Below are 15,051 nucleotides of genomic sequence, written 5' to 3'. Positions count from 1 at the left end.
TCGTTTGATATCGAATAGCGAAAATAAGAGCAGCCAGAAATCGGGCACCGATTCAACACTTTTCCATCAAATAGTCCGCTCGTTTGTTATGACCAGTGAAAAGATAATATTTGTAAATACATCCGAAAGACCAGAGCCAATCCATACGAATTTCTAGCAATTTGCCATCCCGATCATCTCTTATATCTGTTTAATTCGAAATACACGGGGCTCCGAGCAGCAATTACCTATAATACGAGCGTTGTCACGGGCCAAAGGTTGAACTGTCGATTTGCCCTAGGAGCGTCATCGACGCGCTCGTCAAACGTTTGTCACGGTATACCGTTAATGTAATCCACCCTCATTTTCAACTATACGTTTCCAGGCTCGCTAAATCCAGTTAATTCCTCTCTTCATATTGGCATTCATGGCATCGTCGATGTACACGTATATTGTTTGAGAATAGTCATTTTAAATAGGGAATTTTTTCTCGGTTTGTAACAAAAGAACGATCGTTAAAAATGGGGATTTTTAATGACGAAAATTCCTGCTGTTCTCTCCTGATAATCGGAAGGTTAAAGAAATTTCGAAATTACTATGCCACTCTAGGCACTTCCGGATTACGCTTGTACACATCGCCTCGCCGTCTAGTGAACGAAAAACGATTTCGATTTTACACGACACTGACAGATCAAAATATCAAAGACATTTGGAGCACTCATTGCTCCATTCGAGATATCGACACTCATAATTGGAAATAGAAAGAAAGAACGCAGAGCAGCTTGAAAAGGCAATTCGTCAATGGATGACAGCTCGCATCGTTCACAGCATACGCTACAAAGTTACTGTACACATTGCTCTCTGAGTTATGGAAGTGAAATTTTTTAAACCCTTGCTATATCTCCAGTGGGGATTACGAACAACACTGCGTTGCAGCAGTTTTGCAGAACGTACGAACGCATATATCCAGAAAAATATGCAGCCTCCGGGTTATTCTTTTTTCTCGATTGGGTACACAAAGAACAGAACGATCGCAATGAATCATCCGCCTCCGCAGTATAAACCAATAAAAACGAACGACGATAAACAGCAGGATAAATATACCTGCAATTTTTTTGTTTATCTTCCTCCCTGTAACCCCTTTTCAAATTTACTCATACGACACTAATTTCATAAACTCTCTGATTGCGAGACCCGTATTTGTCAAAGGGTGAAAACGAATTTCATGAATTGTGCACGACGTTTTGTGCTAGTAAAGTATAAACAATATTCTTACTGTTTTCAAATCTCAGCATAGAAACATGCAAAGAATAGTAATGTAAATGTTGAGCGTAGGTTAAACGTGGAAATTGAATTCAGCTACCAACCATTGGGTTTTCCACGTGTAAATTTAATTCACAACTGTGTACATAAACTTTCAACTCGAAACACGCAGTAATCTATGAATTTCCTGGGAAGATCCTTAAACGCATATCAACATTCACTCTCCACCCAATTTTTGGAACAATCATAACGAATACGAAATGAGAAGCCCTTAAATTTGGTCTGCATAATTATTTAGATGAGAGTTAAGAAAAACTTTGAATGCTTATATTTCATGCAAGCTAGAACAGTAATTATTTAAAGCGGAGCTCTCAGTTTAAATGACCACAAAATTAATTTCCAAAGAAAACAATCGTAGTGTCAATTCATTCCCAGTGTGCATTTAATGTCCATACACCATAATAGCTTCACCAGGATTGTGGTTCTATCATTGATTTCTATAAAACACGAATATTCGTTAACGAAAATAAAGTTTTGAATGACACTAATGTTAAAAAAAAAAAAATGATTATTCGATCCCTCCAGTGATCTCTGCACGAGGTGAATGTATGTTTGTCGGCCAATGGATGTTCGGGTCGTTTTTCGAAAGGCTGCGAGAGAAAAGAGGAAAAGGCGATGAAGACTATGAAGAGAGGCGGCTAGGTTTCGAGCTCGATGCGCTGGCGCGAGAATTGAAAGTACCCATGGAGCAAGGGGAAACGATGACGGCGGTGGTGGCAGCGGCGTCGGCCTCGAGCTCACCACCCTACAGGGAGAGCTGCAGCGGCGAGCCTACCTAGGCAACTCTCCTCCCGGTTCGATTTTCCCTCGTGGCTTGGCCTAGCGCTCATAACCCAGATTTTAACGGATACCAGGCGCAGGAACACACGAAGGCCCCCGGAGCGCCACGTGCCTGCGGCAGATCGCTGTCACAAAGCTCTCCTATATACCCGTTTCTTTTTTCTTTCTTCTACAGCTTTTTTTAACCCCTTCTCAGATGGCTTTAGACTTGATACTTGGAAGAAGAACTCGGCCAACGATCTTTTCGGTGTCCGAGGACTACAAATATGGAAAATCCTGAAAATTCGTTTCGTGCGGGCTCGTGCGGTTACGTCTGAAAAGCCCTACATTTACTACTAAAACTACTCGTGGCAGGTCGACGCTCGACCTTTTCTGCGCCGTTGAAAATATGTGTCCGGGGATTGGAAGGGAACCAAAAGAATCGATTCTTATGCTCAAAGTTATTATTATTCGTTTTCACAATTTTAGGGGGGAAGCTAGAATAAGGAAATAAAGATTTTTCGACGTCAGACTAAAAATAGTTGGCACGTGATCGAAACTTGATTCCCTTGAAATTCGAGCTTTGGAGAGGAATTTTGGTGATCGTCTTAGTGGCTATTTCCTTCAGCTCTGCCCGATTCATTCTTTTTTCCATCATTTCGTTTCGTCTGAAAATTCTTCTAATATTTTATCAGATCTCCATGATTAAGCTGGTCAAGCGATCAACTACCCAAGTATTGGCCTCGTCCGACATACCGACCTCGGCTATCGGTCTCGAAACAAAATTTATGTACATCAACCTTTTGGAGTATTTTGATAAGTTTATGTACTGAATTTTCGAGAGGCTTCTATTCGATCCACATTTCCATATTCAACGGTTACTGACAAATTTAATTGTTGAAAAAAAAAGAGCAGCAAGATATTTGCAAACAATATTTTCGAAAATGCAGAATTATGAAACTATTTGTCTCCAAAATAAAATTCATTTCGAAGGTTTTTTGAAGCGTCCATTAATTTTTACAGGAGACGACTCGTTGATGCAAAATTATGTACAAAAGTCATCCTTAATGCTGTTACAACAGAAAAACGTGGTTCATGGAATCACGAATAATATTTTTTTCGATCACATACTATGCGGAATACAAATGTCCAGAGATAAATTCCCAATTAGTTGAAGTGGATTTATTTCTAGATACTTCCCGTAATAAAATCACGATGCACGACGACATCTGTCTTTAGCACAGAGCATTTGATCCAGGCACTTAACGCCAATCGTATCAATATCATAAATTCTCGGAGTCCATAACACCCGTCACTCTAGTTCAGCATGTGATTTTACAAACGAAATTTAATGGTCGATTTTTATTTTGAATCTTTCCGCTTAATCATCGTAGGCAATTTGGTAGCGTAGAGCGAGTTATAGATAAAGCCCGGGCGAGGTACCGCGACCAAAATTTAATATCTGCGTCACCTCGACGCACGAAATAAAACGATACGATTATTATTTATTCAATCGATAGTTTTATTCGTTTTGAATATCCGAGGCCGTTAAAATATAAATGAGAATGAGCTGGCAATGCGATTATATGCTTCAGCTCGTGCCGCTGTTTCTCTAACGATGGCTCATCTAGTTTTGCTCCTGTGAATAAATAACCGCTTGACTATTGCAGCTTCGACCATTTCAGACAGACTTTCCTACAACATTAAATAAGCTTGATCCAACACTAGAAATATTTTCGCGTATCTTCGGATGGACACGTGGTGTTTCAAGGCGTTAGGCACTGAGCTTCAGGGGAAGCAAAAGAGTTCAGAAAAATTGATCTTCGAGTAGAAAGCTGTCAGAAAATCACGTTAACTCAAAAAAATTCAGAAGTTAAGCACAAAAAACCTCTTCGTTGGTCAATTTACTAATTATTTTTCGTTTCACTTATTTTAAAGTAAGTTTATTTAATCTAAAATAACGCCATAAAGAAATTTCGATAGCGTATTTATAAATTAAAGATCTTAACTGCCGAGCTCATCCCAAATTTTTCCCAATAATTAACCGCTCCATTAACAAAAAAGATAAAAATATCTTATTTTATCGTTTCGTCGTAAATAAGGGCGGTGCAGATGAGGATATCAAAAGGCAGTGATATATCTCATTAGTACAAAAGCTATACGAGGGACAGAGAATCTGGACGTTTGTACACGATACACAAAGTAATTTAATACCGGACACGCATGTATTTTGCCTCTTCGGTACACGCGATCCTCCCTTTTCAGTTCTGTGAGAATAGCCGGCTGAATCGCTCGTTGCTCTATGAACGAGCAGCCAAAGAACGAGCTTTATTCTCATCCTGCGTGGACAACCTCTAGGACATACATATATTTTAGTCGCATTTAAAAAAATGTGAAAGATCAAAGTGAAAGGAAGAAAAAATTCCCTGTGGGTAAAGTGCTTACGCATAACGAAGCGCTATTTCTTGTGTCTTAGCCGCAGAAAGCGATTAATTACTCGAGCTTTGTCGCATTGCGGTCCAAAAGAATTATAATGAAAAAATGACCTTTGAAAACACGAGGCAGAGTCTAGTTAACCTCAAAATTGTTGTTGCCGTCTTTCGTACGTGAATCGACATATTTTCAGCAAGAATCCGTTTATAAAAGTCATTTCGAAATAACTGTTTCTTCGTTTATTATTCGATCGAGTTTCCCTCTAATGTTCCACTGTTGTCCAATGCTGAGCTATCGCATTAGGGATAAAATCAGGGGACTCACGCAATAATAATTGCGATATTCTGACATGAATTTCATGCTGATAATTCGAGCAAGTAAAAACATCGCTGCTATGGCCACATTTTATGCTGGCCAAAACAAAAGTACTCGACTCTCGTTCGCTATACCAGCCGGTGATCATGAGCCGACGTGAGCTGGCTGGAGAAATTTGAGTAACCCAAAAAAGGAACCTGAGCTTGTAAAAGGATCTCGTTCAATGGTCGATTGAGATCAACTGGTTGTGACGATTCCTCTTCTCAGAAATAGCTTTTAGAAGTTATTTCTTTCATGATTTGTATACACACGTTAATGGATTCTTCAACAAGACAGATTTTATAGAAAAAAATTGCATCGTAGCTCAGTACGATCGAGTAAAACGCACGGAAAATACTTTTGATCGGTGCCTCGCGTGCTGAGCGTTGCATGCATCTCGTGTATAAAAACTGAAAGTATTTGAAAGTATTTTTGTTCTGTAACACCGTTGTGAGCAGTGGTACCGTAACAAGCTAAAAAAAACACGTTTTTTCGTGAAATAATGGAATGATAAACCTTGATTTTCGACTTTTCATGTCCTAATTTTTGTTTTTTCTCCTTTATCAGGAATCGTGGTCATTGATTTGGGATATTTTCAAAAAAAACCTCCGCACAGTTTTTCGTGGACGTTTTTTTGGAAAACATGTTCGTTTTCTCGGTAAAGACCTTAAAAAGTGAACTGGAGTTTAGACAGAAGTCTCAAACGACTTTGGATTTATGCTATCCTCAAAGTCATCGTGGAAAACAGGACTTTCGACAAAGACACAGGGTTTAAGGATCTGAAAATTGTTTTCAGAATTTCTCATCAGACAAAACCACGACTAGTGAATGAAAAGGTGCCTCAGAAATTTGTTGTCTCGCGGTGTTGCTTCCGTGCTCGCTCGTACTCCTTCGAACTTGAATACAATTCATTTCCCCCGCGAGCTCCTTTGCATCGTGTAGTTTTGAGTAGAAATAAATTTAATCATAGTTCGCGAAAGCAACAAGCTTCTTCGACGTGGCAGTGTTGAGTGGCGAATCATAACCAACGACGCGCGCATTTCGTCTATAAACACACGAAGATTGTAAGTCGTTCTCAGTCCCGAGACATTCGTCGTCAATGTTTCTTCTCGCTATCGTCGGTAACGGATGGCGTCGAAATATTTCATTCTACAGATTATTCCATGCAGCTGAAATCGAATGAAGATACCAAATTTATTATCGAATGTTGATAAGCGTTTGAATTGACAAATAAATTTGACTGTTCTCAGAATACTTTGACAGATTATTAATTAAAATATTAAAATCTGTTTTAAAAAATTTTTCTTTAAATATCAACACTGAAACATCGCTTATCAATTATTCAAACGGATAAGAAAAAATCAATACTCATTCTGAAAATAACGTAGTACGTGAAATGAATCGTTAATAATGAGAGAACGTAGATTGAGTTAACAAAAAAAGGGAGTTTCGTAGGGGAATACGATTACAAAGCTATCAAGCTTTCCTTCTCGATGAACGTTGGTTATGTGTCGTACTTCACGTAACAAGATCGAAATGGATGATACAAACAGCCGAGGCTTGTGAATCAAAGCCTGCAAATCATCCGATGTCGCATATATCCTACGATTGGATGGATGAATGGTATAGCTATCCGACAAATCCGTGCAACCGTTAATGCGAATCGGTGCTCAGATTCCTTTTACACGTGTGTTTGTTCTTGTGTAACGATAAACGCGATAAGCCTTTCTAAGTTGAATAATTGCAATGAAACATTATTGCCCATCCGTAATCGAAGCAACGATACTTCGTTATGGAAGAAGAATTTTCCAACGGGAAATGCAGTGACAAAAAGTTTTGTAAAAATATCCAATGTTTGCAGCAGTAACAAATGGTGTCCGGAGAAGAGTGAACGAATGATGTAAAAATAGAGCGAAGAAACAACGGGTTGCAGTAAAATCGGGACAAAAATGGAATCGCAAAACACGAAAATAGATTTTTTAGACCCTGCTGTTCGAGTCCAGAAATATTAATCGAATGGGCTATTCAGTGACGTTTTTTTTTCATCTTTTCATAGATCCATATGCACCGAGTACAGTGGACCCTGCTACCATAATTGGTCAATTATTGAACGAGTTTTCTGGAAGGACCGAACGATGCGGAAGAATAGAACAGGTTCGACCAGAAGCAGACCAGCCTGCAGTTTAGGAAAAGTACAACCGCCTACCATTAATGGAGTTTGGCACAGAGCCAAGTATTTTTCAACGGGGAAGCTTCTCCCGTCTTGCATTATAAGATCGTTTTCGTTCTCGGTTTCCTTCGTACATGGAAACCATCACGATTCGCCAGGTTCTTACAAACCTGATAAATTACAACCGCGAAATTCATGCTCGACTCGTGACAGCGTGGATCCAGGCTGACGATGCTGCTTCCTGTAACGTGTCCTTCACACTTTTATTTTCTTTCGTGGAATTGAAAATACTAATTAGTGCCAAAATTTAATCAACCTCACTAGATCCCGAGAAGTTCTCCGCGAATCTCAAAACATTGGTCGAGTTCGTTAGTCCCAACAGCACTCGAGAACTCCGTGTCTCACCTCCAAATTTACAGAAGTTCCGCCATCGACTTCCTCAGATAAGAAACGTTGATACCTTGAAATTGTACTCAGTCTTATGGGACGTACTGCCACGATATGACACAAAACATAAAAATCGACCCAACTCACCACCCACGGCGACACCTGCGTTCATGTTGCTGCTGAATTATCCCACTCCTCATGAGCTGCTGTTTAGAGGGTTCGTGTTGCAAAAATGCACCAAATCAGTTACACTCGACATGAGGATTTTCGAAAAAAAATGATGGGATAAGAGAGATTTTCATTCGAGTTCTCTCACGTATTAAGCAGTAGATCGAAGAGGGAAACTGAGACTACGAGAATTTCAGATGGCTTGATCATTTGAAAAGAGACCTACGAGACACTACCTTAACTTATGGGAATTCGTGAAATTTCTCGAACTCACAGGCCTCCAACCAATCGAATTCGCAGCGAAGGGAGGCGGATAAATTGAGGAGGCCAGAGCGGTTGCGTCATCGGATCCACATAATATTTTCGTAGAGGACAAAAGAAAACGGTAGAAGTCGAAATCGAATTCTTCAAACACCCATTTCACCTTCGAACAAAATTGTTGGTTTTTTCTCTTTTTAACGACTCCAATAATTCACATAATTTATGGTCCGAACACCCAATAAAAATAGTCTCAACTTAAAGTGAGTTTTGTGGGCCGAGTAACAGCGCGCGGTGTGTCGTACAGCTGTAACGCTTGCGGATTCGCTAATTTCTATCGGAAATATTGCGAAAAAAATCGCAGGCTAGAAAGTTACCGAGAGAACAAATCGTTTGCCAAAACGTTACTGCACGAAATTATTTCTCGAAAACGAATTCATTGAGTTGATTTTTTTCCACTTCGCTCCAAGTTTTCACTAATATTCCCAATCCTGCAACAATGCCCCTGGTATAACAGATTTTATCAATTTTACCTAATTAGGTATAATTCTTTCAGGAGTTTCGATTCAATTCCGATATCATCGTTCAAAATGCCACCTTCGCATGGCAATATTTTGTCATAAATAAGCGAAAAAAAGACTTGCACGTTCAGACGATGAGGGAACACTCACATTTTTTTTTCATGCATCACTAAACGCAGGATTTAGAAAAGCAGTGAAGATAAATTATTATTTGGCCAAAACACAAGGATTGTTCGCGCAAGTTGTACGTGAATTTTACATAAATTCATAACTTTAGCATCAAAGATACGAAAATGATCGAATTTCTCTTTGTTGGGTAAATGTTCGAACATCAAAATTCATATAGAACTCGTGATTTGACGATTTTTCAACAAATTTCTTACATCTTCGCGATTTTATTTATGAAACTATTATTCACCAAGTTACAGTGTCACAGAAGAGTGCAATGTTAACAGACGATTGACGACGAGTTGAACAGGTCGTGGCAATATCGAATTAATTAAGTAAAGTTGCTGATTTCCGAAATAAAAAATGCGCACTTATGCGACGAGAATTTTCACTTCTGAGTTTCCATTCAGCAGCTTACAAATTTCATTCATGCAAAACGTTTTAAAAAAGTACGCTTGTCGCTAATTGAAAGTTTACACTGAAAACTTCGTAGCGGAAGATGAAGGAAAGGAAGTTCTTCCAGTGCACACATAAACGAACCAATGTTGAACTCTGACCTTTTTGCCGATGCGTCACCCACGGAATAAGTTCAATATTATCGATAGAATTATAGTTGTAGATATTGAAAACCGAGTCTCTTGATACCGAGAACGAAACACTGTGATGAGCATTGACATAAAAATTTATCGAAGTTTTACACGCCTGAGGGGATTCGCAAATGAGGTGTTTGGCTGGCCAGAGAAATTTGGTATGATGTGAAAAAATGGGAGTTCGAATTACAGCATTTTATTTTCGTTTTAATGGAAACGTTGAAGTCCCAGAGGTTCCAGTTGAAAAAAAACTGAACTGTCGAGTACCTTCTAGATGTTTGCGAAATCGTCGACAATCTTTTACCAGACTTATCTCGATCTTGCAAAAGTGCCAAAATTCTTACATTGCAATGGAAAAAAAAGGTTTTCCATGAACTTTCTTTTTTCTCGACGGTTTCAACTATGAAATACTTCGCAATTAGGCGCCTGATTGATTCAATCTTCCTTCAGGGAAAGGGAGAAACGCCCTTTGTAGCAACTATTTCCAAAGGGACACAATCTCATTGGAATTGGTAATCATCTAATAGCCACGATTAGTCAAATAAACCCATTTAATTGGGGTTGTTTCAACGCAGAGTTTCAACGCATGTGAACAAACAGACGCAAGCCAAACTGACAGATGAAAAATAAGACGCTTTTCACAAACGTTCTCTCCAGTGATAATTTTTTTTCTTGAATTTTATCACTGGGCCATCCTATTGGACAGGATTTTCATCATGATTTGAAAAAAAATCCATGAGAATCTTCATATTCAATTGTCTTTTGAGCTCGTATCAAATATTTTCGAATATGAAGTTATTTCTCTCGACTCGTGAAGAAGCAGTAACCAACATGAGCATTATGGCTCGAGGAGATAATTTCATTGAACACTCCAATATTATTCCCAATATTTGATAGCTCGGTATCCGAATGAACGAACTGGTTTGGAAAATTCAACATTGAGGCCTGCAGCTTTGTTGACAACGCTTATCGAATAATGTATGCAAATGCTATCATCAATTGATACAAAACATATTTAGAGAGTCAATGATACAGTTAAACAGATAAATGGATTTCCGGTTGACTCAAATTGTGTCTCTGTGTTGATTGTGCGATATTTCATCGAAGAAATCTTTCCTCAAAGACGCTCTCCTTCAAGGATAAATCAGTGTCGTTTATTCGTGTACAAATAACTACTTTCACACCTCTTTAACAAAAAACAGTTACGATTTACGAAATGATAAATGTGACTGGAAACGAGATTTCGTGCTGATTGATCTGGAGTCAAAACAAACAGAATTTTGTTCGATGCTCATAAAAAATGAAATAAAGTTCAATTCTGAATGTAGCAAAGTCATCTTGACACTTGTTTTCCTGCAACATTCTGCGATAACTTGTCAAGTGAGATTTAACCGATGTTCTCACTCGCTTGTCATTAGCTTCAAAATATTCCTTAAGAAAATGTCGAACAGACAACTTCCCGCGATGAAGATCTTCGCCACACAGTTTTAATTTATCAAAGAACCGAAGACCTACACGGTAAACAAAGTGATAAACTTGCTCCAGGACGATGAACAATTGTTGCAATAAGAATCCAAATTAGCCGTGCAATTACTGTTGAGTCTGACGAGCTGAGAGAAAGTGCAGAAGCAGCGGTGCGCTTCTTGATGAGTTTCCTTCACGAGCAAGACGTCGAAGAAACTTCGGAAAGATTGATACTGACTGCGCGGTCTGTATAGTGCGACACTAAGCCCTCGCAACTAAAGCCACTAATCTTGAAATTCGAAATAATGAGAAGGAAAGCTGAGAGGAATTGAATTGGTAACGTCTTTGTTGAAATTTCGTGAGACTTTTCTCCCGCATCCTTCATCCTCATAAGCATCGCAATTAAATCCCCAGCCTCGGTACTTCTACACCGAGAGCCATAATCAGAGACTTAACCGTTCATTTTCCGGTTGTGGCATTGCTGCAAAACAATAGCTCAGTTTTGTTTCTTCGTATAGTAAATCCTCAATTGAGAATTAAATCAGCCAAATTTCAATTGATTGCTGTCTGTCTCTTGTGCTTTTCTTCGATTGCATTGAAACAGCCCCTGATCGAGAAACCACTACGCTATGTCCACCGCAAACCACAAGCCACCACGATCTTTGTACAGATTTCAACTGTTTTGAATTATAATCGAACCCAATAAACCCCCACACGTAACTAATAGTATATCTTCGACAATATTCAATTACTCGTTGTCAAATCGATATCTTATTTTATTGAATAATCGATCATCTCGATCTAATTGATTTTGTCAGCTACATGTGAATCCCAAGACGATACGAAAACCGAAGATACTATGAAAAACGAACGTAAGTTCCTAAGAAAAAAAAGCCACATTTTGCAGGCTTTCTCATGAGCTTTCAAAAAATCATGATGAAAGTTTATTTTCTAGTGTGCACCTCTATTTTATATTGGAATGGAGTTAAAAAACGAATTTTATTTCCCCTCAAAAATTCTAATAGATTTCACACTTTTTTGCCATCACCACAATCGTTTTGTTTGAGTATAAAATAAAAACTTCATTCACGATTCGTTGAGAGTCACACGACATTGAATTTTCAGACACCTGCAGCCATACGAACATGCATATTTAATAAGGCACATAACTTCTACATTTCTGCTTAATAAGTGCCAGTATATCATGGTAACTTCTACCACAAGTTCCAACTCAAAATTTGCATCATCATTTTTGTCTTCACCCGAGTTTGAATTCAAGATGAATGCCATTTTCGTCGTTCTTACTTACGAATTTCATCACTGAATATTTCAGTTCTGGATTAAAAATAGACATTTTTACCATTATAAGATCACCAAGCTTTGACAGTTCGAGAATCTTAATGTCAAAATATGATGAATTAACTCATTGGACCACAATTCTCTTGAGCACGAATAAAAAAAGTGCAAAAATTGTCGAACGAAACGATCCGTTTGAATGTGTAACTATCTTTAAGAGATTAAATATGGTCTGTACGTCGTAATCAAATAACTCGCAATAATACACGAGACAATTTGTCAATGCGCACCAGAGCAATTTACGAAAGCTCGGGCGAGTAATGAGGCAAATAAATCGTAGAAAGGGGGTGGATTATAGTGGAACATATTATACCACAGGCATCCAGAATATAAATTCTATAGCTGACCATCAATTACGAATATTATTCGCGTGCGTTTATCCTTCTGGCTGGTTCATATGCTGCCTTTTTCTCTGTGACAATGTTTGATTTACCGAGCATAGTGACGATTACTCTATTCTTCAAACGTATAGGAATGGATTCGATGAAAATTAATGAATCTGGCGAGCTCATCCGAGCGACCATCATGTGGAACGTTGAACAAACAATGATCGTTAGCCTCAGCTGTATAACAAGTTCCGTTTGATTGAACCGCAATGTGAGGAGAATTTCAAGAGTTCAAATTTTCCCATGACTTTTTATCATTCGTCCTTTCAAGCTTTTTACTGCCCCTCGTTGCTCACCTCTCCTATTCAAATTCATGGAAAATTGAAACTGCATTAGATGATTCAAGCTTAACCACGTTAAATTAACTTTTCATATCCACTTAACACGTTTACTTTTTCTTTCATCGATCTCTCGGAATTATCTCATTCAGCAGAATCTTTATTCTGTGGATCATCCTTTTCAAGGCTTTTCACAAAAACAGAAAATGTGGTTAAAAACTGATAGAATCTAAAAAAATTTATACCCGGAATGACGAATTGATTTCTTAGAACAAGAAAACGAATGGTTCAAAATTCCATCGAAGTCATCGGGCCGTTGACAAAATCTGTTGATAACTTTTCTGAAATTTCTTTTATTCAGAATCGAACGAGAAATGGAGGAATAAAAGTTACCTCGAGTGTGCAGTCTAAAAAAAGAATTCGTCAAGAGAATATTTGTGAAGTTAAATAAAATAAGAAAAATCGAGGCTATCCGCGAATACATACTACGAAATGTCTCTCCTCTCGTCACTGTGGCTACGCTTACCGTGCAATATTTTTCATAAAACACATTCGCAACGATTCTGCCCGAGTCGTTAAGCGAGTCTCAATCGCTTTTCATAGCTTACTCAAATCCGCGTATTCGATATCGGAATTCAACCTCGCGGTATTATTGTTTATTCGTTTATTTTGAATATCCTCTATTTATATTTTTCTTCATCCTTTGTCGGACAGTATTTCGAGAATCTTTTTTGACGGAGTCTTGCAAACTCTCAGCGAACGTGGTAGATCCAACTGGTTTGAGTTTGAGAGATTGACTGCGCGAGCACATAGAGGAGCGAAGAATGATATAACATCTAAGTTTCTGAATCAATAATTCAGTCTTGAATTTCTAGCTGTTCAATTGAAAGCCGGAAAATCTCCGACTCGTAATCCCTGAATCCAGGGGATCGCAGGACGAGAAAACTCCCAGCGAAAAGTTCTTCGGGGGAGAGAAGAGTCGTTGAAACCAGTTGGAATATTCATCCCTTTTTCAAGCTTCGGTGCAGGCTCACCAGATTCGTCAACTCCGCAGTCAAACTATACTAATCGTACACACATTTGCACAACGCTAGAGTCGATCTGTGGGGCAGAATGGGCCAGCTACAAAAGGAGGGATCGAGGAGAAAATGATTGAAAACTGAAGTACTTTGACCACTTCGATTTTCAATGGAATGCGACAGTGATGAGGCGAGAAAAAATGACTACACGACCAGATGTGCTGTACCATTCCGCCTCAGCCTCTTCCGAATGTTTGTGTTTGTATAGGGAGAAAATAAATGGCGCGGACACAACGGGACGGTGAAGTGTAAGCAGCGAGGAGGCGAGTAGCTTTCGTATAAACTCGTCGAAAAGTTATCCAGTAAGGTGCATAACGAACCGGAGGCCAATTTCCAGAAGACGGTAAGCAAATGAGGAGGTCGGATTAATGAAGAAAAACGCCACGAAATCTTAATAACGACACGCTTTCACACAGTCAACTTATTGTTAAAAAGCAGAGAGTAAGAATCAGGTGACTATAGCTCAATTCAGTTTGTTAAGTTTTGTATCCTTTTTTCAGCTGTTCGTCGTATTTCAGTACACGCTTTATGAAACTCAATTACAGCGAAGAACGGCGGATTCCTATTTGGCTTTGAATACGGTAGAGATTAAAACCTTGCAAAGTCAAACACTATCCGAAGTTTAAAGCGACGCGATATTCTTGAATTTGGAGCTATCCGATGACTGGTGAGATCAAAAACTGCCGAGCTCACTAACTCGGGTTGCGAGCTCGACTATTATAGCACGCTGTATACCAACGAAACAATTATTTCCGTCAAATATTGCAACAGCATTTTCCATCACGGATGGAAGAGGGAGAAAAAACTGGCAGCACGTTAGAAAGAGAAATGATTGAATCAACGAGTGCCTTTGATCGTGACGTGGAATTCTCGTAAGCTCTCTGCATTAGCTCTAAATCTCAGGTCCTCGTTGGATGATCATGATTAATCGCTGGAAGATCTCTGACCATGCTGTTCCACCTTACGTGTCCACTTGTCCGCTCTTTAGTCCCGAGGCGATCATTCACATGCCCGACTCGACTGTCCATCATTTCGAATCCCCTAACGAAGCGAGACGATAGCGCACGAAACTCGCGTGGAATTCTGTTATGAATGGGCGAAGAAAAAAACGATCGTTGCACGGTCTCGGAAAAGCAGTGTTTCTCCTATCAAATGACCATTGTGTTTTCGCGACTGTGGAACCATTTCTCTTCTATCTTCTACCGCATGGAATGAATGTCATTCACAAAGTTTCGAGGAAAATCATCGCTGCGGAGGGGCAGCACGAAATTCTCCTTGCAGAGAAGTTTCGATGACAACGGAACGAACGTCCTTGTGTCCTTGTACAGTTCAATGAAATTTTACAGCGTATTCTCGTTCCCGTAATAAAAAAAAAAAA

General features: G+C 39.1%; 1 protein-coding gene across 1 annotated transcript in view; it reads right to left on the bottom strand.

Annotated features, from left to right (window-relative positions):
- The window catches only part of Octbeta2R (Octopamine beta2 receptor), a 134,149-nt gene that overhangs the window by 117,604 nt on the left and 1,494 nt on the right, over nucleotides 1-15,051 (bottom strand). The window lies entirely within an intron of this gene.

The sequence above is a fragment of the Venturia canescens genome, chromosome 2, assembly GCF_019457755.1.
Source record: "Venturia canescens isolate UGA chromosome 2, ASM1945775v1, whole genome shotgun sequence".
Lineage (NCBI taxonomy): Eukaryota > Metazoa > Arthropoda > Insecta > Hymenoptera > Ichneumonidae > Venturia > Venturia canescens.
This window is presented reverse-complemented; position numbering and strand designations above follow the sequence as displayed.